We start from the raw sequence: 27,577 nt of genomic DNA on the forward strand, positions 1-27,577 counted from the left end.
AGGCGAGGGTGGGAGTGGCTCTTCTTTTGATAGTGTCGTTTCGATGACCAGGCAAGGTGGTTGAGAGACGGTAAAGAGAGCTTGGTATCCCAAGGGGGTATGAGACACCAATACCTCTTGGCTGAAATTTTCCATTGTTCCATCTTTTGACCTCATCTCAGCTTGTAATTGCCTTAACGTGGCTTTGAGTTGCGCAATCTCATCTCCATAGGATTTAGTACTTCGTCGATCACTATAGCTTCAACAGCTGCCATATTTGAGGACTCTTCTTTTGTTTGCCCATTACATGCCTCGGAGCTTACAATCTTGGATTCGACTGCTGCTGCTTCAACAACATCATTGGTGGGGGGTCATTGAGCCTTCCCTCAAGCTTACATCATTTTCTAAGGCTTGGGTATCCTCATCATCTAATGAAAATGTGAAACTCTCAAAAGACAATGAGGGCACATCATCATCATTGAGGGAGAATTTCTCAAGATATCGGAAGAACATGAGATCGTCATTATAAGGAGCCACAACACTTCAAGACATGGAGCCCATACATGGTCAGCCTCATAAAGAATCATGGCATCTTTGGTAGCTGGAGGCACTATTTCATTGGGGTGGTCAACAAAGGGAATGTTGACCATCTCATCCTCTATTAGGGAATGATTTTCCTACAATGAGAGTGACGAGCTTTCGTCAGAGGTAGGAGTCATTGGGTGGATGAGGACGAGGGATGTCGCCCCATCAAAATCAAGCTCTTCATCACCTAACGGGAATGTGAAACCCTCATAGGACGATGCCTTACTATCATTGTCAAGAGCGCACATGTAGCATGCATGACATGGGGGAAGCATGCGGATGGCTTTGAGGGGAATCATGGTGCCTTCAGTGCATGGAGGAGCCATATCAGTGGGGTGGCCAACAGGGGAAGTGCAACTCGTCCGGTCCAGTACTGGGGAGTGGATTTCCTCGAATGAGAGTGACGAACTCTCATCAAAGGTAAGAATATCTAGATGAGACAGGGTTGTTGGAAGGTATTTCTCATCAACATGCGAACCTCGCTCAATAAAGGGCTAGCAAGCAGTGGAAATTTCGACAGTCTCAGAACAGCCCTAAAACTGGCTTGGATCTTCATGAGGTCTCTCAAAAGCCTCTTGCCAAGTTTCGTTGTATTTCGACATGTTTAAGGCAGTGCAGACTGAGAAACAGTTCCAGACAAATCGACCTCTAGCACCCTGAAACGGACCTCTATATCTAGAGCTATATTTTCAGCATCTCAAATTGTTATGGGACAACCACCATTAGATTCAGCACGGTTGAAACCCCCACGGGTCAAGTTTCAGCCCAAACAGACACTCCAGGAAGACGTTATAAGCAGAAGAGTGAAACTGGAGGAGCCACACGCTATTCCCATCCGGCCACCTGCAACACTACACCATTACAGGGACAGTCACGACCAGAGATTTCTTATGCTCATATATCGGTCGTCCCACGTCTGATCATGCTCAAATTTGGTGAGCATATTCATCTAGTCAAGAAGAGCGATTCGATATCTGGCACGCCCCGTGACGATACCCAAGCGTGAAGAAAAGCTAGAGAGAAGTTGTTAATCTGTGAAGAAAGTGTAGAAAATTCAGCAGTGTCGTGCCTTGCTCAAGTGGCCAATCACACCGCTCGAGAGCCCGATCGACACGAAACTAATTCCATTACGGGTATAAGATCTCGGGCCATCTCTAACCCGAACCCCCTACATGATGAACGGTTGAATTCTACACACAAAGCCGACAAACAGACTGCAAATTATGTTGCCGGAATCCTTGATTCCGGCCAAAATTCCAAACTTGCAAAATCTTCGTTCAGCCATGGAATCGAGCTATGGTTGGTGCCCCGTGATCATAGCGGCATGCTTAGTGTGATTCAGCAAAGAAAACACAAAAAAACATCGAGAAACGAACACACTATCGATTCGAAATTTCAACATCTACTCAAAATTCAAGTCACATGATCGCACACCAAAAAAACATCCATGGCTTGAAGTTGGTATCAAATCAATCGCCATGCCGAGCCCTACAAGAAGACAATCATCTTATGATCAACAGGGCATTAGAACGACCCCGGATCAGCCATGCAAGAACAGGCAAGTTCTAGGGCAACACATGGACTGTTCTGGAATTCCACAAATTGTTAAGAAGGGGCAAATCTATCATTTTGCACCCTATTTTCTAATTTCTTTTAAATCAATTTAATCTTAATTTCCAACAATTAGGGTTACTTTTGATCATCCACCCATATTTGGGGAACACTTCTATATATATGTGCCACCATTGTATGCAGAAAAGGCAAACACATACACACACAAGAGAAAATTTTCACTTGATACAAGTTTCTCTTTCTTACTATTGTGGTGTTACGCTTGAGAGAGAGGGTGAGGTGAGAGAAACTTTCGACTGGTACCCCTAACATTGAGGTAAATCTTCTCTCTCTTCTTTTTCTTTTCTTCTTCTCTCTCCCTTCTCCCCTCTCTTCTCCCACTTCTTCGTCTGAGTCCCTCGTGGAGGCCTGCACGGCAGTGGTAGTGCTGTGGATGCCTCTCCATTGGTCTCACAGGTCGCGCATGGCGATGGCAGCACCATGCGCGAGTCTCCCTTCCCTCCTTCTCATCTGTCTCTTTTTATCAGTGAAGTATGTAGACAACACGGCGCTACCCATAGCCACCTACAGATGTAGCTTTGATGTCTCGATGAAGAACCTAGACAGTGAAGTGTGTTGACCTGCAGGAGTCTTCCTCTATTGCATGTCTAACGTAGACAGCGATACCTATCACCGCCCGCTAGAGGCCCTGGCAATACCCATCACCGTCTGCTAGATTCCTCTGTGCGTCCGATGCCTATCGTCGTTCCCCCTGCATCCCACACCTATTATTGTGCGACCTAAGAGAAACCATCGTTGTGTGCCTTGTCCGGAGCTAGCACCGTTCACAAGGGATGCACTGCCTCCTTACATTGCCCACCGCAATGTCTATCGACATCCGGCTTTCCCCTTCTCTTCACTGTCTCATTCTTTCCTCTCCACCTCTTTCTCTTCTCACTTTACTAAAGTTGGGCTTAGATAAGCACTGTTGCGTCGAACTCGATTCCGAGTAGTATTGTCGCTATGCTGGTCCTTGAACCATGCCCGTCTAGCTACCGCTTCGAGTCGACAACTTCTGGCCGTCATGCTAGTCTTGCCCTTCCATCAAGTTCTCTTCTCCTTTCTACCTTTCGTCTAACCTTGCATTTCATCGCCTTCTCCCATGAACGTGCATTACCCCAAGACAAGGGTGGCTCCTTTTCGACCCACTTGTCTTACAAATTAATCGTAGAAGTGTTGTGCAGAAAAACATGAGGATTACATGTCAAGCAAGGCAATTCCGAACCAGCTCAAGCAACTGGGGCTTTCTTCGTGATCTAAGAGGGCACCCACGTGAGCCAGCTTGAGTAAGTACCGAACCCATATAAAATTCCTCTCTCATTGATTGGTATACCTGCCCTTGCCCTCGAGCAAGGTTTCGAGAGAGCGATCTCAAGTCCTGGGTCCACCAGAGACTCGAGACACGTGCCACCCAATCACCTAGCACCTAACCAAGGGTGAGCAACGATAAAGTCCCATTCTTGTTTATGAGAATGATCTCAACGATGAGCTTTTCAGCCCTCTGAAGCAGCTCAACAATATTGGTTCTCTTTTTAGTTTCATCTTGGGGAGTTGGGATGTTGAGGCAGACTTTGGGAGGAGCTGGTGGACAATTTTCTTGCATCATGGGAAGAAGACCAGTCCCTTCATAATTCAAACTTTCCACCACCGAGATCATGGGCAACGCCCTTGGTGGGCTCGGCTTCTATCTCACTTGAGTCACTGGAACTATCCCACAACGGCTCCTTTCGGCTCATCATGAGTCTAGGGGAAAGTGATTCAGGTCTATGAGGTGCCTCGAGTTCAATCTACTCAAAGAAGGCTTTGCTCACGGTGCCCTGACTTGAGAGGGGCTCGGGAGTTTGAGGTCACTGGGGTCAAACTGGCTCTCTTCCCCATTTGGAGGCTCGCCTTTGCCCAGATTCAAGCTTGGATTTTCATAGATAACCGACTTCATCATGCCCCGATCAATCTCCGCATCAAGGGGAATGAGAGGGGGAAAAGGGCTCTCATCTTTGAGAGGTAATTCTTCAATCATTTTTTCTTCTTTGCCCCAGAGCTGGGCTTTCAATGTCTTGGTATTCCTACCCCATTTCTGGGCTTGACCATGATTTCCCTTCTTCAGAGCGAGGTAGTACTGCCTTTGAGCAAAGGCGAACTGTTCTTCCAACCCATTGATATGGTTACCCTTGGAACCGGGTGAAAAGCTAGATCCATGTGTGCGTGCAGAGTGTAAAGACGTGCCTTGGGCGTGCAAGGGGATTGGCTCATGGACAGCCTCTGCAGAAGGACTTCGGATGACCTGGTGGTCAACCCGAACTCCAGTAGCGTGTCTGGCCTTAAGAGGCCCGATGTCATGAGCATGTGTGTGTGATGGAATGGTTGTGTGACCATCGCTCACAAGGTGAGCAAGCATGTGTTGGGAGGGGGCACTAAGAGGTTCCCCCTCGTGTGCTCGGGCAAATATAGCAACAAGGTTGTCCCCGAGCGATGCAGTGCATATGCAAGGGTTGTGCATTGCCTGTCCGAAGAAGAGCTGAACCTTGATAGTGTTCTGAGGTAACCTGAAGGTTGCCCCGAGGATGTACAAGGCCAAGTCCAAGAAGACCCATGACAGTATCCCAACGTAACCTGAGGATTGCCTAATGTGGTACAATATGCATGTGAAAGGGGTGCAGGGCTAGGTCCAAGAAGACTCGAACCCTGACCGTGTATCGAGGTAACCAGAGGGTTGCCCCAAGTGGTGGAGTATGCATGCAAAAGATCTGTAGGGTCAAGTCCAAGAGGACCGGATCCTTGACCGTGTCCCGAGGTAACCTGAGGGTTGCCCCGAGGTGTAGCTAGAATGGGTGGTTCACTAGCTTTGGTGTGTGTGTGCGAGGCGGTGGCTTTAGAGCCACCTTCTCCTGGTGTCGAGCATCATGTTACAAGGGCTCAAAGTGAGAAAGAATGGGGGGTAACCCCACGGCAACCCACAGGAGCAACGATAGATGAACAGTCAGTCAAAAGAGAGGGAGGGGGTGGCCTTCGGGCTGCCCCAAGCAATGGGACCGACAAGTGAGTTGCCGGTAGCAGGGTGCATGCTGTGTGTGGTGGCATGTGTGCGACCAATGCAAAGTGCATTGACAGAAGGTCCACCATTACAAGGAGCCAGGGAGTGAGGGACTTGTTCGTTCATCCTTGCCTTTTATCCAGGTGATGACTTGGGAGCACGACATAGGGTCGATGCTCAGGAGAAAGGTCGGGCATGAGGTTCGAGGAACCTGTTCCCTATGAAGACTCACGAGTGCGAGGATTATGAAACCCCCGACTTGGTTGAAGGGGTTGAGCAACCCCAAAGACAGGTGTGTGTAAAATGAGCAGGAATAAAGTGAAAGGAAAGTCAAACAAGAAAGATCCACTGATGGGGTAGCGTGTGCCCAGTGGAGTCGCTAAGCTAGTTAGGTGCCTCCATCTCGCCACTCCGGATCTAGGTGATTGGGTGATACGTGTCTCGGGTTCGGAAGACCCAAGACCTGAGATGCCTCTCTCGAGAGCCTTGTTCACAGAACAAGGGCAAGTGTCCAACTAGTGAGAGAGGAATTTGGATCATGAGGCAGGACTTACCTCACGTGGGTCCATGATACACTCGGGCTGGCTCGTGTGGGCGCCCTCTTAGATCATGTTGGAAAGCCCCCTGGCTTATGGCCGGTTTGGAATCGCCTCCTATGACCTATTTCTCCTTTCCGTCAAACATACACACACGTACGACATCCCAACAAGTGGGTCTGGGGACCTTGACTCGTCGAAGATAAAATAAAATAAAATAAAGTTAAATAAAAAGTAAAGTGGAATGAGATAAAATGAAAATGAAAGAGATGAATTGAAATAAAATAAGATTAGAAGATGGAGTTAGGATGAAATAAGAATAAAATGAATTAAAATAAAATGAAGTGAAGGAAAACAAAATAAAAGGGATAAAAGAAAATGAAATGAAATAAGATGGGTTGATGAAAAAGAGATAAATAAAATAAAATGAATGGGGGTAAATAAAATAAAAATAAATAACTAAGGTGAGATGAAAAAAAACAAAAATAAACAAAGGTAATGTGAAATGGGTGAGGTTGAGTAGAATAAAATAAAGAAAGTTATAAATTGGTTAAGGAAGTGAAAGTATTTTTGGGTTATTATGTTTGAATGAGGGAAGACAAGCATACAATAAAGCGAGTTGATTAAGAGAGAGAGAGAGAGAGAGATTGTTTGAATAAAATAAATGAATTTGTTAGGAGGGAAAGTAGGTTTGCTTATTTGGATGAAAGAGAAAGAGTTGGTTATGAGTTGAAAGAAGTATAATAATAATAAAAAGAAAAGGAAGGTGGTTAGGTGCCTTGATCTCGCCCTCCGGATCCTAGAGGATTGGGAGGCGCGCGTCTCAGGTTTTTAGGGAGACCCAAGACGTTTATGAGATCTCTCTCTCGGGAACCTCGTTCGAAAAAAGAGGGCATGTGTTACCAACCAGTGAGAGATGAATTTTCAAGGTGGGTTTGGGACTTACTCGGACTGACTCGCGTGGGCGCCCTCTTAGATCACGAAGAAAGATCTCTAGTAATAAAATTGGTTCAAAATCGCCTCCCTTAGCTCGTATTCTTCTTATTTTCTGCTTTTCAACAATCACACACATGTATGGCAAAGGTTATGGGACGGGTGGGTCAGACCTCACCCTTTTCCTCTCTGATGAACGTACACGAGCATGTGCATTCAAAAAGAAGAAGAAAGATGGGGGGGAGAGAAGAATTCGATCAAGTGAGAAGATCAAAGCAGTGACTAGGTTGGTTGATAATTGGCCTAACGTGGTAGCCGAAAGGGCTCGGTAACGAAGACCGGCTCACGGGATCACCACTAGACGTTATTACCAATATCGACCATCTAAGCACAATGGTCGGTCTGTCATGGCAGTAAAGCGGGCTAAGTGATCCTGACGCAACAATATTATAGCTAGACGACAGGCCTACCATTAGATGCTAACCTCAATCCCCACTTGGTCGAACGCAAGAGTAGCAGAGGAATGGTTGAAGAGAAGAAGGGAATAGATTGAAGGAGAGAGAAGAAGGAAGAGAAGAGGGAGACGAAGGAGAGAAGATGCAGTCGCTGCTAGATATTACCGACTGTTTTAGGAGATGAGAGAGAGAGGAAGTTGTCAGCGCTAAGTCTCACCAACTGACACAAGAAGAGAGAGACAAAACCAGTTGACGTTAGGTCTCACCGACTAACAAAGAAAGAGAGAGAGAACCAGTCGACGTAAGGTCTCACCGACTGATAGAGGGAGAGAGAGAAAACCAGTCGGTGCTAAGTCTCACCGACTGATAGAGGAAGAGAGAGACTCAGTCGACGCTAGGTCTCACTGACTGATAGAGGAAGAGTGAGAAACCCAATCAGTGCTAGGTCTCGTCAACTGACCGAGGAAGAGAGAGAAGATTAGTCTGCAGTAGGTCTCGTCGACTGAAAGAGGAAGAGAGAGAAACTCAATCGGCACTACGTCTCACCGACTGACAAAGGAACAAAGAGAAAACTAGTCGGTGCTAGGTCTCATCGACCGATAGAGGAAGAGAGAGAAGGCCGGTCGGTGCTAGGTCTCATCGACGGGTAGTGGAAGAGAGAGAAACTCAAATGGTGCTTGGTGTCACCGACTGACAGAGGAAGAGAGAAAAAACCAATCGGTGCTAGGTCTCATCGATCGATAGAAGAAGAGAGAGAATACCAACCAGTGCTATATCTCATCGACTGATAGAGGAAGAGAGAGAAGGCACAGTCAGCTTTAGATCTCACCGACTTACAGAGAGATAAGAGACCAACCGGTGCTAAGCCTCACCGGTCGCATCCAAAGGGGACAAATGGAGATAAAGATGAGAAGAGAGGATGAGAGAGAGAGAGAGAGAGACAAAGACAAGAAGAGAAGAAAGAGAGAGAAGAAAGAGAAAGAGAGAAAAGAGAGAGAAAGAGAGATGAGAGAGAAAGAGAGAGAAAAGAAGGAGAGAGAGAGGGACGAGAGAGAAAGTTGCTTGCCTGAAGGTACCAGCCCTTTTCTTCTCTCTCCTCTCTCTCTCTCCAAGATGTACTCACAGGTTCAAGCAAAGAATCGAAATTTTTATTCAATCTTCAAACCATCAACTGAAGGCCGAGGGGTCTATTTACAATGAGGTAATGCCTGTTTATATAGAATTGTGCTCAAACATGAGTGGATTGATCAAAATTAGATCTAATTGCTGAAAATTAAGATTTAATTGAACTAAAAGAAATTTTAAAAGTGGGTACAAAATGACTATTTTGCCCCTGCCTAACAATATGTGGAATTTCAGAACAGTCTCTACTGCTGCCCAAGAACTTGCGTGATCTTCTATGGCTGACCCGAGGTTACTCTGATGCCCATATGATCGAAAGACAATTGTTTTCTTGTAGGCCTCGACATGGCGATCGTTGTGATAACAACTTCGAGCCATGAATCATGTTTTTGACCCATGATCACGAGACTTGAAATTTGTTTGAATCTTGAAAATTTTGGATCAATAGTGCACTTGTTCCTTAATGTTTTTCTATAATTTTTTCATTGTAGTGTACTAAGCATGACATCACGATCACGTGGCTACAAACGGAATGCGATTCGGAGCCCGAATGAGGATTTCACAACTTTTGAGTTTTGGCCGGAATCTAGAATCCGACGACCGGAATTTCAGCTACTTCATTGGCTTCGTGAATGAAATCTGACCATTCTTCATATACGGAGTTGGGACCAATGATAGCTCTGGACCTTACACACACAATGGAATTGGTTTCACATTGATCCGTTGTACGAGAGTCGTGATTTGGTCCATCGAGCGAGCCGTGTCGCTGCTGAATTTTCTGTAATTTCTTCACAGATCGACAACTTTTCTCCAGCTTTACTCCCTGCTCGGACATCGTCTCGGGGCATGCCACATATCGAAAGTGTTTTGGTGCAGTGAGGCCACACGGGAATAGTGTGCAGCCCCTCCTGTTTCAATGTTTTGCTCATATCTTTATTATGGAGTGTCCGATTAAGTCGAAACTTGTCCCATAGGGGTTTTCAACTATACAAGATCTAATGGTAGTAGTTTCATAGTTATTTGAGATACTAAAAATGTAGTTCTAGTTATAAGGTCCGTTTCAAGGTGCTAGAGGCCATTTTTCCAAAACTTGTTCCTTTGTGTTTACTACCTTAGACTTGCCGGAATGCGAAGAAACTTGGAAGGTGGTCTTTTAGAGTTCTGATAATGATGTTGACCAATTCTGGTGTCATTCTAAGACTATCTAGGATTTTCACTGTTTTGTAGTCTTCATTGACCTGCTTCCTACCAGGGACCAAGGTGCTGAAAAATATGTTCAAACAGCTTGTCCCACCGAATGTTGTGCTTCAAGAGAAGCGATAACAACAATCATTTGGAAATTTTCCTTCATATTTTACTTTTTTCCTTCCTAGCCACAGAACCACGTGGATGCCGACGTAATGATGTAACTAGGCTGCTCTGATATAGGGATGCATTGTTCGCGGGTCCATCCGTGGAGACTTTAGGGGGAGAAGAGACTTTTTTGATGGATCTTGTTCAATTCATCACCCTCATGCGGACTGTTTAGGATTATGAATCTGAGGATTTTGTACGGACCCCGTCAGTCAGAATCGGGCCCATTTGGCAATTGAGTGTCACGACGAAGGGCATTGTTCCCATTTGGTTTGGGTTCGTTGGTTTGCTTTTATAGGCGTTGTTTGCTGCTACACCAGGTTTGCTTTTGACATTCAGAGGACCACTTTAGGTCTCGACTACTGAATCTAGTCGGGGGCAGTGTTAGCCGGTCCCGATGGTTTGGGCCTGTCGGCGAGGCGAGCAAAAGTCTCCGGCAGGTTCTCCCCTTGCTTTGTCAGTTTCCTGCCTTTGTAATGCTTGTTTCTTAGAGTGTAATTGTGACCTTGTGAGAATAATTTTCTTCCTCATGAGACTTGTCTTGCCGTCTTAGCGAGTCTTCTGTCTTTCAAATCCTTTTACAGCTGGACTCAGACTGTCATAATCTTTTCCTTGAAGCTCATGTTTTTGGGTTCTTGGTTTTTATGTCACCAGGGATTTTCTTCTTTGAGTGAGGATTGAAGCAACCTGTTGAGGCGAGCGCTGCATCAAACTATTTATTGATCCAAGCGTCCTTTGCGGATTTTCGCTTGGTCTGAGCAAGCGGTGCCGTAGAGACGGTTTTCACAAACTTATTTTTATGGGGTTCTTTTACCCATGACCTTCTGGTCATGTCCACCCCCTTTTTTTTCATTCTGGCTCACGATGCCCTTTCGGGTTTTCACCGTGCCCGGTTTTTTATTCACGAAACTCTTTTACTCATGGTTTCGTGACCATGCCCGTCCGTCAGTTTTAGTCATAGCGTTCCTTTGTTCAGGTCGACATTATGCTCGTTATTCTTTTCTCTTTTTCTTTGTGAAGGCGTGTTTAAGGTCACGCCTCCGAGACCTGTGCGAAACAGCTTAACATCATGCGGCCAGGACGTGCACTATGGTTTAATGTCATACAGTTGGATCGTGATGGTGACTGATGGCAGTCTATGAAATTCATGGAGTGAGTATGGTGGTGGTTTGGCTCACTTGGGGAGATGGCTCGGGGTTACCTATGAGAGATGGATGATGTATGAAATGCGAGTGGACGATGGTGACCCACTAACTTACAACGAGTATGGATGGCTAGCCGTTTTGTGAGCATGGGTGAGACTCACTGGGGAATGAGATATGGTGATGAAATGAATGAACTCACTATGGAGGTAATGAAGGTGGTGTGCGCACACTATCGGGTAAGTTAGGAAAGGCATGCGTGAAAGTGTACGTAAAGGCGTGTGCGCGTATGTGGGGGTGAGTTTATGGTCTTGCCTCTGTGACCTGGGTAAGCAGTCTTTTGTCATGCCAATAGGACATGCACTATGGTTTAAGGTCATACAGTTGGACCATGGTTGCTGAGCCTTTTAACGTCATGCGGTTAGGATGAGTGCTATGGTTTAAGGTCACACAACTAGACTGTGGTTATGTAGTTTGTAGTCATACGACTAGGACCATGCAGTTTAAGGTCGTGCAACTAGACCGCAGCTACAGTTGAAAGTCATATAGTTTGGACCGTGGTGTTATGCAATTTAGGATCGCGCAACACGGCTCGAGGCTATGCAGTTTAGAGTCGTGCAGCACGGATCGAAGCTGTGCAGTTTAAGGTCGTGCAGCATGGATCAAGGCTGTGCAGTTTAGGGTCGTGTAGCAGGGACCAAAGCTGTGCAGTTTAGGGTCATGCAGCTTGAACCGAGGCTGTGCAGTTTAGGGTCGTGTAGCACGGACCGAGGTTGTACAGTTTAGGGTCATGCAGCACGGACCAAGGCTATGCAGTTTAGGGTCGTGCAGCATGGACCGAGGCTGTACAGTTTAGGGTCATGCAATACAAACCGAGGCTATGCCATTTAGGGTCGTGCAGCATGGACCGTGGCTATGCAGTTTAGGGTTGTGCAGCATGGACCAAGGCTGTGCAGTTTAGGGTCGTGCAGCATAGACCGAGGCTGTGCAGTTTAGGGTCGTGCAGCACGGATCGAGGCTGTGCAGTTTAGGGTCATGCAGCACGGACTGAGACTGTGCAGTTTAGGGTCGTGTAGCATGGACCAAGGCTATGCAGTTTAGGGTCGTGCAGCACGGATCAAGACTGTGTAGTTTAGGGTCGTGCAACACGAACCGAGGCTGGGTCTCCATGTAGGTGGAGCTCCATGGGGAATAGGTCTGTGGATGGAGATCCGACTCCCTGGGGATAAAATGGTTAAGGCCATTCACAAACTGAAGGCCTAGATGGAAATGGTGACTTGATGAAAGCTGGTCAACAGAGGTAGACTTCACTAGGGTTTAAGGAGGTAAGCGTACTCTTTGGAGAATTAGCTTATGAAGATAACCCGACTCTCTGAGGCTAAGATAGCTTGGTGTGAAACAGACCCACTGGGAATTGAAGAGGTAAGAATGACCCTAACCCCACTAGGGATAATGGGTTGCAGTATGCGTGTGACTCCTACTGGGGGATGAGGGAAAGCTCCTGACTTCATTTGGGAAGTCACGGCTTGGGTGCAACGGCCCGTGTGTAACTCCACTGGGGATTACACATCATGGCTTGGGTGCAACTTTACTAGGGATAGTGGTAGGGCATACACTTCTTGAAATACTACTGGCACCATGTGTAGCGCTAATGTTCTATTGCAAATATTCAACCGCCATTGAGTTCTCACAACATAACCAGCACTAGGTTGGTAAAGATTCAGCTGGCATTGTGAACGACCCATGATGTTATCTGAAGTCAACTGGCGCTGAGTTAACCGGCGCTAGGGTCGTTAATGGAAACACACCCGGCGTTAAGTCAACTGGCGTTATGGTTGTATTTGGAAACTCACCCAACGCTAAGTCAATCGGTGCTAGAGTTGTATTTGGTAATTCACCTGGCGCTAGGGTTGTATTTGGTAATTCACCCGGCACTAGGGTTGTATTTGGAAACTTACTCGACGTTAAGTCAACTGGCGCTAGGGTCATTTTGAAATTTACACCTGGCGCTAAGTCAATCGGCGCTGGGGATGAGAGTTACCTCGGGCCTCGAGTCGAGGCCCGACCCAGCTCATCGTTGCTTGGCTTCCCTCGGATGCAACTGGAATTTCAAGTTTGTGAGGGGCATTTGAGGGCACCGTAGTCTATATAAGGGGGTAAAAATCTCGTTTTCCCTTATTTTTCACCAAGGGTATAAACTTAAGCAACAGATTTCTTTAACAGTGAGGAGAGGGTGCACCCGATTGAAGTTCCGGCCAGCAGTAAGACTTCAGCAGGAGTTTTACAGGGAAGACTCTTCGAGAAACAGCAGGATTGTGGCAAGGGTCTTGCTGAGAAAACCTTCGGCATGTAGACTTTGCCCAAAATTGGCGAAGTTGCAGAGAGAGTAGCAGGGAGAGGAGAATTCTCCGGGAAGTTTTCCGCAAAAGAGAGGAAAGTTCAGCACTACTCGTGGTGTTGCAGAAGTTTCCGGGAACTTAGGGAAGTTTGCAAGAGTTGTCAGGTGAGGTTCTAGTGACACTCAAGCCAAAAACATAGGCGAGAAAGTTCTTCAGTGGGTTTTTGGCCATATAGGAAAAGTTTCGGCAGGAGACGAACGGTCACAGGAGGTGGGAGGTGGGTCGTACCATTGTAGGAGGTGAACCATTGTGGGGAAGGCGTACCGTTGGTGACGGTTTGGCCTTCGTCCTTGGAAATCGTGTGACCATTAAGGATGCACGAAAACTTAAGTTTTGAAAAACGAGGAGTCTCAGGAGGCGAACAGTCACGACAGAGCCGGCGCTAACAGAAGTGCAACTGGTGCTGAGGCAACTGGTGCTGATGGTTTGGAGTGCCAACACAACCGACGCTGAACCTCAAGAAAGGCAACCGACGCTAAGGGCTAGGAGCACAACCGGCGCTAGCCTTAGGAGAACACAAACGGCGCTGGCTTTAGTCGGCGCTCGTCAACACATGTGACTTATCACGATGCTAAGAAAGACGCTCGCGTATGGCTGTAAGTCACGTGTGGGTTTCTCGGAGCTTAGCGATGAGCTACATACGACGATGTTCATGGGCCGGCAAAAAGTGGCTAGAGGTGGGGCGTGGCTTGTGGTAGCTGTTGGAAACCAAATCCTCCAGGACAACAGTGAGGTCCATGTTGTTGTGTGGAAGAGCACCCACTGTGAACGGGGCATGCCTTCCAGCATAGGCCAGCTCCTTGCCAGGGCAGCCCCTCTTGGATGTTTGATATACACGTCGAATGGATCCTACGTCGTATGTTCGACATACACGTCAGATGAGGTATCTAGCTTGTATGTTTGACATACACGTCAAATGGACTGAGGCTAACTTCTTGGAGTGGCTTGGCTTTGTCTTCTGGCTTGTTACCATCCTCTTACGCCTCAGATGAATTAAAGCTAACTCTCCAAGTGGTTTCGCTTCTTCTTCGTGAGGAGGGCCTTTCTTTGATGGGTTTGCTTCTTCTTCATGAGAAATGCTTTCCTTTCATGGGGACAGGTATTTGTTTTGGCCTGTAACCGTCCTCTTACTCTCAAATGCAAGAGCAAGAGTACAAGTTTTAGTTTGTAACCGTCCTCTTATCCTCATACGCAAAAGACTTGTAACTTCTCTAGTAATGAGTTCTTGTAACTCATTTTTACTGTAATAAAAAAAAGGTTAGCATTTTGTTTGGACTATCATGCTTGTTTTCGTGTTGAGTCCCTTTCTTTTGAATACACATCACGGATAGTACTTATTTTGGTATCGCCCGTTTATAGGGGGCATCGTCTCCTTTCCATCAGGATGTGCCAATATGCAGGCTGGGAGAGACCTTTTTGGCTGTAAAGGGACCTTCCCACTTAGGCTCAAACTTCCCTTTACGCCGGCCATGCATAACAATAGGCCTCTTGACAACTAAGACTAGATCACCAAGGATGAATGAGCGGATCTTGATAGACTTGTCAAAAGCTCTCTTCATTCTCCCTTGGTTGAACTCAAGGTTCTGCTGAGCCTCCAGCCTCTTTCCATCGAGTGCATTCAATTCTTGATATTGAAGCTTGACTCTCTCATTTTCGATTATTCCTTAGTGAATAGCGACTCACAATGAAGGGATTTGTATTTCGAGAGGTAAAACTGCTTCACCCCCATAGACCAGAAAATAAGGAGTGGAATCGATAGCATTTCGTGTAGTAGTACAATAAGCCCACAGTGCTTCGGGAAGCTTCTCATGCCAGTTCTTCCTTGTTTTTTATACTGAATTTCTTAAGACATTGCACAGAGTCTTATTGAAAGCCTCAGCTAATCCATTCACCCGAGGGTGGTACATAGTCGAGTACTTCCATTCGAAGCCGAATTGGTTAACTAAGCGTTCAATGTCATGACTCATAAATTTAGGGTCGTCGTCAAATATGATCCTGTCGGGCACTCCGAAGCGATATATGATATGATGTCGAACGAAGTAGGCTACCGTTGTCCCAGGAACCTGCTTAAGGGGGACCGCTTCAGCCCACTTAGAGAAGTAATCTGTTGCAGCTAGGATAAAATCATGGCCCATTACGGAAGGGGGGTCAATAGGCCGTACGATGTCCATACCCCATTGTGAGAAGGGCCATGATGCAACCATTGGGTGTAAGGGCTCTGGAGGCTGGTGAACCAGGCTGGAGTGTATTTGGCATGCTTGGCACTTTTTAGCATAGCTTAAGGAATCAGCTATCATGGAAAGCCAATAGTATCCCAACTTACGTATTCATTCATAGAGTTTAGGACCGGACTAGTATAGTCCATAGATGCCTGAGTAGACTTCTTTTAGCACTTTATTTGCTCCTTGGATGTCGACGCATCGTCTTAGAAAGACCATCTGAAGAGAGCATCTCCCTCAAGGAGGGTATACTTTGTAAACATTCGTCGTATGATGTTGCGTTCAATACGATCTTCCGGGAGCCTGCCATGCTCTAGAAACTGGTGATGTGTCATCTTCAATCTTCTACAAGCTCAAATTTTGCACACATTGGATCAAAGAATTCTGGTTCTTGGATTCGACCCTTAGCAGCTTGACTCTGTGCTATTTCTTATTAATTCTTGATTACTTCTTTGGCTTACAGAAGCTCTCCAAATGGATAAGAAGGGCACTCGGGGAAAATATTTCTCTCGTCATCCGCATCAACCTCGGTTCTTAATTCGATATGTCTCCATCCTGCCACCGAGACAAGCGTGGGCCCTGATAAGGATAATTGAATTGTAGCACCGAGTTTCACAAGTACGTCAACTTGCGAGTTTAGCCTTCTGGGGATGTGACTCAGGGATACATCCTACATACGAGATTTGACTATGTTTATTTTTACGTAGTACTTTCACTTGGATCCTGTATTGAGAATGAGAATTGAAATCCATAAAATTATAGGTCTTTTCTATGGGGAAATTTATTGCTATTTCTGCCTTAGATATTGTAGTTTCTGTATATATTCAATTTTGAGCTCACTTGGAATCAATCTATATTGCACAGGAGTGACACCAACTGTAGTATTGTGGATTTTATAGATTGATCATTCCTTAAGCTCCGAGGCAAATAGTTGAATGTGTTGGTCAAAAATTGTACCAGCAATTTCCTAAGCCTGTAAGTGTTAAGGAAGTATGAAATAATTGTTATATATATGGATAAATTTGAACTAAATTTTGATACATGTTCATCAAAGACTATCAATTTTAGAAAGCATTTATCAAGATCATTTTTGTATGACCCTATGAATGTAACATGATATAGTCTACATAACAAAGTGACATATCTCTGGCCTCCTTGTAACTGGTTGAAATTTAATATATGCATCCACATGCAATGAGGTTTCAGTCCTTTGCTGTATTTTTAAAGAAAATAATAATATAAATAATATGATCATGACTTACATAAAGGAATTAAGGAAAATGAGTTTATCGTATTTTGCATTTAAAAAATTATTTTGCATTTTAAATAAAAGCATGAACATATGGCATCATATATAGTAAAATAAAAGGCAATATCACAATTCTCACTTGCAGGTAAGAGTATTGTGGTAATTTGTTTTTCTGCTCCACCCATGTTACACGATCTTCCCATTATCATTTTTCCACCTTGAAAATATAAAAAATTTAATTAATAATTATATTTATATTGGTACTGGAGGCAGCACTAAGGATTAGAAATGCAAATTAATAATTATTTTTTTGTTCATACTGGGGCCAGTAGTAAGGATTAGAAATTGTCAAAAATGCTCAACATTGGTCAACATCGTCAAAATCTCATTTTCCTAAAGCCAACCAGGATGAAAAGCTGTTTGCCGCAAATCTGAAGATAAAGAATAAATAGTAAGATGATTACCAATCTGGCAGATGATAAAAGAGATATGAAGATAACAAGATATGGCGAGACAAGATCTTGCAGAAAATCTAGGAGATAAAAATCTATTAAAATAATAAAATATGATTACAACAAATTCTGAAATGCGTTGCTGTAAGCCTGAGATATAAACAAAGCCTACGAATGTTAGAAATGAAGGAGATGAAAGATTAAGAGGATTAAAAAATTAAATATGCTTATATAAATGAAGACTAGAAATATTAGAAACACAAGAGATGAAAGATTAAGAGGATTAAGAAAATTAAATATGCTCATGTAAAGAGAATTGAATTTTGTTTCATGAAAGAAGACGGATCTTCTTCTCTTAGCTTGATTGAGAGATTTTTTTTCTCCATTATTCATAAAGAAATGGTTTATATACTTCCCCTACTGCACAGAAGATATCTATACTTCCTCCATCCAGCCATCCAATTTAGATCGAGTGAGCCACTGACCGTTTGATATAAGATCTGACACCTCCAAATATTTTATTTTTATTTTTTTTATACATATTATGTGAATATAAAATTTGGAATGTGTCATCATCTCAATGGGGCGATGCAAAGAAAATATTAAACAAATATATTTTATAAAATACAATGACCAAAATACCCCTAAAATTTTCAGGGGCATTTTGATTATTGAGAATATATTTTTATAGTTTTTACAATTCAGAGTTCAAGAGAGGAGTAGATGCTAAAAATTAGTGTGAAAATGTCATTCAAAAAAAAATATAAATAAAATAGTGTACTGTGACCATTGTTCGCAAAACCGGCCGGTTAGATTGGAACAGCTAGGGTTCTGTCCCCGGTTAAGTAGTACCAGTACTTAGACCCATCTCTCAAAAGTTTTGGGTCCAAACCGGCCGATTAGACCTCGAACTGGTGGTTTTTATCACAAACCGGTCGCTTTCTGCTAACATAACCGATTAACCGCTAAAACGAGCATTTTATCGCAAAATACGAGCATTTTAAAAATAATATGCGATCTTTGAATCAAGAATGTCATATTTAATAGGAACTTGTGAATCCACCTTTTACAGCTTTTTAGATTTGATTTTCTACCATTTTTTATATTTTTCAGTGCTTTATTGATGTATAACACCATAAAATGTCTATAAATCATCGAATCTAGAATGAAAAATCGAAAAAGAATGAGTTCTTGCGGATTGAAGTGGCAGATTTTTAAAGCTTTGAAATTTTTCATTTTCTCAATACCAGCTTCAATACCACATCTTCATGAAAATTGAGGGCTTTGAGTTATTACTGAAGTAAAAAAGAGGAAGATTGGAGGTTGATTTCGGCCCGAAATGCTACTACACGAAGAACTGTGTTCGATTCAAAAAAATTATTTTTGATCGATCTATTGATCGTTTTTTATCGAACTGAGCTATATAGTTTGATCATCAAGGCTTCATCTATCAAATACAATAGGTATGTTGATTTATTATCAAGTAAATTTTTTATGTAGAAGTTTTTGCGGCATTTTTATTATAAAAATTTTATGAACTGAAATTTCTGCCACTTTTTTAGGAACATTCTCAATACTTAATGGATCTTCATGAAATTTGGGATATTTGAATCGTTGCAGTTTAAGGTCAGGCAGCACAGACCATACATACGCTACACTTTAAGTTCATATAGTTTGGACCATGCAGTTTAGGGTTATGCATCTTGACCACTGCTACAGTTTAAGGTCATATAGTTTGGACCATGCAGTTTAGGGTCATGCATCTAGACCAGGGCTGTGCAGTTTAGGGTCATGCAGCACGGACCGATGCTAGGTCACCATGTAGGTAAGACTTTATGGGGAATAGGTCTATGGGCAACAGTCTGACTCCCTGAGGATAACTGACCTTATTGGCGAAGAGCTGACAAATGTGGGTCTTTTGTATCCTTGATGACGTAATAACTAAGTGTAAAGCAGACCACTGGGTATTACAGCAGTAAAAACGACCCTAACTCCACTGGGGATAATAGTATGCATATGGATCTCTTACTGGGAATGAGAAGTCATGACTTGAGTATAATAGACCTGGGTTCCACTTTTATGGGGATAATAGGTCAGAGTCAAGGTGCAACTTCAATACAGATAATAATGATAGAATACACACAGCTTCGGCCTGGAGTAGGCGACAATAGGTTGTTTAAAATACAGCCGGCGTCAGGTGCAGCTACCATTATTTATTGAGCACTCAGCCGGCGTTAAGTCTTCGAAAACGCAACTAGCGCTGAAGACGGCCAACACTGCTTCTTAACCAGTCAGCTGGCACTGGATTGTTAAGAACATACGCAACGTTGAGGACGGCCCGTGCTATTGCTTGAACACAGCCGGCGCTGTGCTATCGCTTGGACATAGCTGGCGCTAAGTTGCCGAGCACACAGCTGGCGCTGTGGTTGGTGAAACACAGCTGGTGCTAGGTAACTTCGACCGTATAGCCGGTGCTGGGTATGGATCGATATTTGAGACATGACCCGAGCCCGACTCGGTCCAGCCCGCTTGTTGGAATTTTACAGGTGAACATGAGAGTTGCCTCGAGTCTCGGGTCAAAGCCCGACCTGGCCCATCGTCGTTTGGCTTTCCAGGACACGACTGGAATTCCAGTTTGTGAGGGGCGTTTGAGGGTAGTGTTGGCTATATAGCGGGTTAAAACCTCATTTCCTTCACTTTTTCACCAAGGTAACTTAAAAATTTTAATGGTGAGTAGAGGATGCCCGGTAGAAGGCCTGGCAAGCAGTGAGATTCCGGCAAGGGTTCAAGTTTCTGGCAGGAGATCAAGTGTTCCAGCAAGCCAAGGAAAAGTTTTTCCAGGAGATTGGTGGAGTTACAGGACATTTTTGGTTTAGCGCAGGGGTTTTTCAAGAAGCAGGAGAACTCCGACTATGGTCTTCGAGGGTAGAAGAGGCGGGAAGTGCAGCAATGGGCATTTCCACAAGTTTTGGGAAGTTTTTCGGTGGTTTTAAGTGAGTGTTACCGATGATTTGGTAGCATTGCAAAGGCTTTCCCGGCATTGTTTTGGGTGCTTTCCCGCCAAGGCGTCGGTAGGGAAAGTCTCAAAGTGGGTTTCCGGCCGTGTAGGAGAAGTTCTAATGAGAAATCGAAGGGTCAGAGAATGAACGGTCATGAGAGGTGGACCGTCGCAAGGGTGTTTTGTCAGCAAAAAAGGAGTTCCGACGGGAAACCGAAAGGTCAGGGGAAGACTAACGGTCACAGAAGGTGAACTGTCGCAGAAGGTGGACGGTTGCGCTTGGACATCGTGCAACTGTTGAGAAGGTGAAGGAACTTAAGCCCTAAAAACAAGGAGTCTAGGGAGGCAAATAGTCATGACAGAGCCGACGCTGACAGAGGCACAGCCGGCACTGACACAATCGGGGCTGATAGTCAGAGGTATAACCGGTGCTAACACAGCCGACGCTGATCCTCAAGAAAGGCAGCCGACGCAAGGAGTTGGGAGCACAGTCGGTGCTGGCCTTTGGAGGACACAGCCGGCGCTGGCTTTTGATAGTGCTCATCAGCACATGTGGCACGTCATGACACGCACAGTGCTGCTCACATGTAGCAGTAAGTTACATGCGGGAATTGCGGCGCTCGGCGATGAGCTACGTACGACAATGTTCATGGACCGGCAAAGGGTGGTGAATGATGTTAAGGCATGGCTTGTAATACATGTTGGAAGCCAATTCCTCCAGCATAACAGTGAAGTCCATGTTGTTATTTAGAAGGGCATCCACTGTGAACAGGGTATGCTCTCCATCATAGGCTAGTTCCTTGCCAGAGCGGCGTGCTTTGTATGTTTGATACACACATCAAATAAATTTTTCCTTGTATGTTTGATATACACGTCAGATGAGATCTCTGACTTGTATATTTGATATACACGTCAGATGAACTGAAGCTAAATTCTCCGAGTGGTTTCGCTTCGTCTTTTGGCCTGTAACCTTCCTCTTATCCTCAAATGCAAGAGCAAAACTATAGATTTTGGTTTGTAACCGTCTGCTTATCCTCAGATGCAAGAGAATCGTAACCGTCCTCTAATAATGGGATTTTTAGCTTGTAACTTGTAACTCGTTTTTGTTGCAATAAAAAGAGTTAGACTTTGTTTGGACTGTCTTGCTTATTTTTGCAGTGACTCTCTTTCCTTGGAATATGCATCATGGATAGTACTTCTTTTGGTAGCACCCATTGATAGGGGACATTGCCTCCTCTCCCTCGAGATGTGCCAGTATGTAGGCTCCATTTGGTGAGACCTTTTTTACTATAAGGGACCTTCCCACTTAGGCTCAAACTTCCCTTTATGTTAGCCATGCATAACAATAGGCATCTTGACAGTTAGAACTAGATCGCCACGGGTGAATGAGCGGACCTTGACGGACTTATCAAAATCCCTCTTCATTCTCCCTTGGTTTGAGTTCAAGGTTCTGCTGAGCCTCTAGCCTCTTTTCATCGAGCGCATCCAATTCTTGATACCGAAACTTGACTCTCTCATCTTCGGTTATTCCTAGGTGAATAGAAACTCGCAGTGAAGGGATTTGAATTTTGAGAGGTAAAACTGCTTCACTCCCATAGACCAAAGAATAAGGAGTGGAATCAGTAGAATTTCTTGTAGTAGTACGATAAGCCCATAGCGCTTTGAGAAGCTTCTTGTACCAATTCTTCTTGTTTTTATACCAATTTTCGTAAAACATTGCATAGAGTTTTATTGAACACACATCTAAAATTTCAAGTGATTTGAAGTACGATAAGCTCATAGCTCATATTTTCATGTAAGCTAGTAGGCTAATCCCAGCTTTTGCTATATATATATATATATATATATATATATGAAAATATGAGCCCAACGGCCCAATCTGGGCCAATCTGACTGTCACGACAGTATTTTGTATTTCAATTTTAATTTTTTTTTTACAAATCCAAATAACTTAAAATTTTAGACATCCATTCTTCTCATCAAGATGCACCTAATAAAAATATTTAAAAAATAATTTGCAAAACATAAATTGATCAAAATACCCCTAAAATGTTTTAAGGGTATTTTGATCAATTTATTTCTTACAAATTATTTTTTTGATATTTTTAATAGAGTTTTCTATTTTTAAAGAACACACGCTTAAAATTTCAAGTCATTTAGATTTGTAAAAAAAAATTTAAAATTCAAATATAAAATGAGGTCGTGACCGTCAGATTGGCCCAGATTCAATCTAGGCCTTTAGGCTCATATGAACTCATATGTTCAAATGAGCTAGTGGGCTAATCTCAACATTTTCCATATATATGTATACAAAAGTTCACATCCCATCAAATTACAAAGGTCAATGATGTAGTGACTGGTGAATGATCGATTTACTAACTTTGTGGTTAATTTTTTTAAAATTGTTTTTTTTATGATATCTTCCTCATTAAGTAAAAGTATTTTTGTAAATATTACTACAAGATAAGGGGTACTTTTGTCATCTCCATAAAATGTAAAGTTGAAATTCCGACAATCACCCTATAAATAAAGTTTTGAGGCACTTCCAAAATGCCAGGACACTAACTTCCAAAATGTCATTGTACTTTTATAAAAATTTCAAATTTGCCATTGCTTAATGGTCAAGTTATCTATTAAACTAATTTTTTAAATAAAAAGTAAATGATCTTTTGATAAATACACCCATCACAACCCCTTATATGTTAACCTTTACATTTTGAGAGGGTTGTTAACTATATATATATATAGATATATATATATATATATATATGAGCAATGATCTAATGCAACGGTTGTATCATAGTATAATGCAATGACACTTCTAGAAAACCATGTTTGTGGTATTTGTATGACCCCAAATTTTGTATACATACTCTCTTCATCTCAATAATCAATCCCCCAAAAAAAAAGATTAATTTGAACCTTAGATATGTTTAAAATGAGGCCCCTCCAAAAACAAATATAGACCATTCATTTTGTGAATTTCAAGATCTTAGCCTTTATAAACTCAAAATCATTTGTTTCTTTTTTAACATTGTTTATCTAATAAAAATAAAGCAATCAAAAAAATTTGGAAATGAAAAAATCCTTATAGGGCCTAGATCTAAGCATCTCACCAAAATGAACGACATATGTTAATTGGTCTAAAAAAAAACTGTCTAGGTTGTTTTTTCAAATTTTTATTTGTTGTGATTGTTCATTAGAATGAAAAGAGTGTATATTTCAAAATTTGGATCAAACAAATGGCCATAAGATGGTTTTTTAAAGTTGTTACATCATATTACTATAAAACCGTTGCATGAAATCAATGCTCTATATATATATATAGTGTGGTTTGTATAGAGACGACGCTCTAAACAATCAAATTAGAACCCACTTTCAAAGAGTGTCAAGAAATTTTGTTTCAATATGGGAAATTTTTGTGGTAGCCTTAAAATATATTTTCATATTTAATTATAAAATTTAAAGCTTCAAAAATAGTGTAGATCAAGCATATCTATGAAAAAAATGTAATTTTTTAAAATTGACGATCCAAAAATATGTTACAAGATGCACTACTTGCAAAACTTGAAATCCATTTTTTTCTCATGTCCATGCATCTTGATGTTGAGATGATCAATTTGAGGATATTTGGGCATCTAAACAACATCTTTTAGTGAATTTTTTGAGGTGAGCTCTAATTTGATTATTCAGAGCCTCGGCTCTATATAAACTTTTTCTATATATATATATATATATATATATATATATATATATATATATATATATATATATATATATATATATATATATATATATATATATATATATATATATATATATATATATATATATATATATATATATATATATATATATATATATATATATATATATATATATATATATATATATATATCAGTGTTCACAAAACCGGCCGATCTAACCGCTAACCGCCTTGTTAGCTTTTAAATTCATATAAAATGTATTTTTAAACGTTAAAATATTACTTCAAATTCATATCAAATGTATTTTAAACGTTAAATAGAATATTAAGTCAAATTCATATCAAATGCATTAGAATGACTTATTGGTTAGCTTTCGAATGTTGTCACCAATGGCTTTTCTTTTAAGAATCCATTTCTCGCTTTTCTTTTAAGAATTCATTTATCTTTGGTTCAGTAAAATTACTTCTCGTTGGTTCTAAAAAATTACTTTTCTTTTAAGAATCCTTTTTCATTGGTTCAAAAAGATTACTTTTTCTTTTAAGAATCCATTTCTTTGGGTAAAAAAAAAAATACTTTTCTTTAAAGAATCTATTTCGTTGGTTCAAAAAAATTACCTACCCACCGGAATCGAACTCGAAACAAATATTAACTACCCATCAGAATCAAACTCGAAACATTTTATAAAGAAGTCTTTTATTACTAGACCCAGTAACCAATACACCATTTACTACTGGATTGGCAAAAAGGAGGGCCTATATATATATAAATTACTTTTTTTTCATTTTTTTTTTAAAAAAAAGAGTTGGTCTAGTCGATTTTTTTAACATTATTTTAATATTCTTTAAATTATGGTAAAGATTTTTTATATTTTCCCGTCTTTTACATTAAAAATATTTTTGGTCATTGACACCCACTTTTATATTTTCCCATCTTTTTCGAAAACTATTAATGCCATTTACTACTTAGTTGACAAAAAGAAGGGCCTATATTATATATAACTTAATTTCTTCTTCATTTTCTTTTAAAAAAAAAATTTTTGGTTAAGTTGATTTTTTTAATACTATTTTAATATTATTTACATTATGGTTAATATTAAAAAAATTTGGTCATTGATATTCACTTTTATGTTTTCCATTTTTTTTAAACAGTTTTAAAAATACCCTTGGGCACAAATTGATTCGTTGAAATCCATTTTTTTCATTAATGTTCAACTCTATTTGAGTGTGTTTTGTTTTATTATATGTTTTTCATATTTTAGTATATTATTTTTGTATCTTTTTTATTTTTTTCAATATTTTTTTGATCGTTCGGGACTTGCCCTGTTAGAGCGGTCGAATTGACCTGTTTACCGGTTAGACCGGTTAAATCGCTTCTAGGCCCATGTCCGGCTAACCGTTCCGGTTCGATTTTGTGAACACTAATATATATATATATATATATATATATATATATATATATATATATATATATATATATATATATATCCAAAACTTGAAATCCAATTTTTTCTCATATCGTGCATCTTGATATCGAGATGATCAATTCAAAACATCCTCTTCTGGTGAAAATTTTGAGGTGCGCTCGAATTTGATTGTTTAGAGCCTCAGCTCTATATAAACTCTTCCATATATATATATATATATATATATATATATATATATATATATATATATATATATATATATATAAGTAATGATCCTCTGAGACCCTCCCACACCCATGTGTGTAGGACCCCAACGGATCACCATTAAATTTGGCACAGATCTCTAGAAAAGTTATCACATGGGTGTAAGACTTGACTTTTCTAAAGATCTGTAACAAATTTAATGGTGATCCTTTGAGGTCCTACACACATGAGTGTGGGAGGGTCTCACAAGGTCATTTTCATATATATATATATATATATATATATATATAGGAAGAGACTACAAAACACCTATGAGCGAAATTGAATAGTATTTTCACTCATAGGCATGGATTAAAGATCGTCCATGATGGGATTTTTTCCCGCAAAAATTGTATGGGGACTGCCATGGCTCCTGTTGGTCTGTGGCGGTTTTGAGGCTAAACCAGCATATTCGTAATGGGGGCAAACACTGTAGCAATTCGCTTACAAGCGTTTTTAAGATTTTTGCATATATATATATATATATATTTGGCTGTGAATTCCCTTCTGGACTTTGTATTATTATTATTTAATACATCATAGCTTTCTTGTTGATAACTTAGGTTGTCCTTTGATCAGGGGACTGATAAACTAATAATAGCACTTTGTTGTTCTGCTCTTTGAAATATCACATTGAGTGGTTAGTATTAATATATCAAAATAAAAAAATAAAAAGGAAAACTCAAAAGCCCTGATTGGTGACTACCAAAATGTGGTGATCAAACTTTCAAAAGGAAAAAAAAACAGCAGCAGCAGCAGCTATAAATTTTGGTTCCTTGTGGTGGACTTGTTTTCTTTCGATGGAAGGGAATTTTGGCAAGAAACAAATATTTTAATCTTTGGATAAATAAATATTTTAAAGACATTGTAGTGGTATCCCATATTCTTTTATTGGGTCGTATTGCAAATTTCTTAATCCTGGCCGTTTATGATAATTATCTGGAACAAGCATTTACTTTTGGTTAGTCTACTTATAATACTTTGTGTAATGCATGTTGTGAGTCTTTTGTCCTTCTAGCTTGAGTGCTTGACATAGTAAGAACGATATATACATCGAGTTGAATTTCGAACTTGTTAGTTCTGCATATTGTAAATCTTGTCTCTTGATGTTGTAAATCTTGTGTCTTGCCAGCTTGAGATGGCCATGGTGTTTGTGGTGAGTCAGCCATTGAGTTGAATTTATGATACATGTATATCTTTTTCCTTTGCAAGCTACTACTTCTATTCGTCCTTGCTCTACATCGTGACCAATGGATTTATTTCCTTCCTGAATTTTGTCGGTAATGGAGTTTATAACAAAGAGCAAGGTGACCATTGGATTCATTTGCTTCCTGAATTTTTTCGGTAATGGCATTTATAACAAAGATGCATAAGTTGTTGCTCTCTCAAGTCTCAAGTGTTTACATAAATGTGAATCTATGCTATTCTCAACTCGTGCTTGATATGTTACAAAAAAATTTTCTCACTTAGTTTTGTTTTTTCTTAGTCGAACTCATAAGGATTTATTGAATTGTTATTTGTGCCTTCATCAACTTCCTTTCTTTTTTCCATGTTGATTTCTTATTGTCCGTCTCTTTTGAAGTAGAATGTTACGAGTTTCCGTGAATTCTCTTGACTTCACAAAACAAATGATGCCTCTCTCAGCAACCTAGGGGTGTCTATTTCTTCCATATTGATTAATTTACTGTGTGTTGTTTTGCAGGCGGCAAATTACCTAAACGTGAAGACTTTGCTTGACAAGACTTGCAGGACTATCGCGGATCGCGTCAAGGATTGGAGTGTTGAAGAGATCCGGAAGAATTTTGAAATTGAAAATGATTTTTCGCCTGAAGAAGGGGCTCAAGTGAGAAAGGACAACCAGTGGGCTTTTGAATGAGTCCCCTCTTTTCTTCTTTAGTACTCTTTTGTAGGACACCAAATTGTTTTGTTTTAGAACCATATGTTAATACAACTAATTGATTTACGTCCTAGATTTTGGTAGTCTTGATTTTTTTGATTTTTTGGTGATTTGGGTTGATTTACGTTGTAGATTTTGGTAGTCTTGATGTTTTGATTGTTTTGTGATTTGAGTGTGTAAGTATGGTTGGATTATCTCAGGGCTTGAGAGTTGCATATTTTGTAAAGGTGTTTTGCTCTCTCT

General features: G+C 41.3%; 1 pseudogene; it reads left to right on the forward strand.

Moving 5' to 3' along the window:
- The first annotated feature begins 837 nt into the window (after positions 1-837).
- LOC148781308 (SKP1-like protein 11 pseudogene) lies at positions 838-27,313 on the forward strand (annotated as a pseudogene).
- The last annotated feature ends 264 nt before the right edge of the window (positions 27,314-27,577 follow it).

This window comes from Amborella trichopoda, chromosome 7 (genome assembly GCF_054954075.1).
Source record: "Amborella trichopoda isolate Santa Cruz 75 chromosome 7, AtrichopodaSantaCruz75HAP2 v2.0, whole genome shotgun sequence".
Lineage (NCBI taxonomy): Eukaryota > Viridiplantae > Streptophyta > Magnoliopsida > Amborellales > Amborellaceae > Amborella > Amborella trichopoda.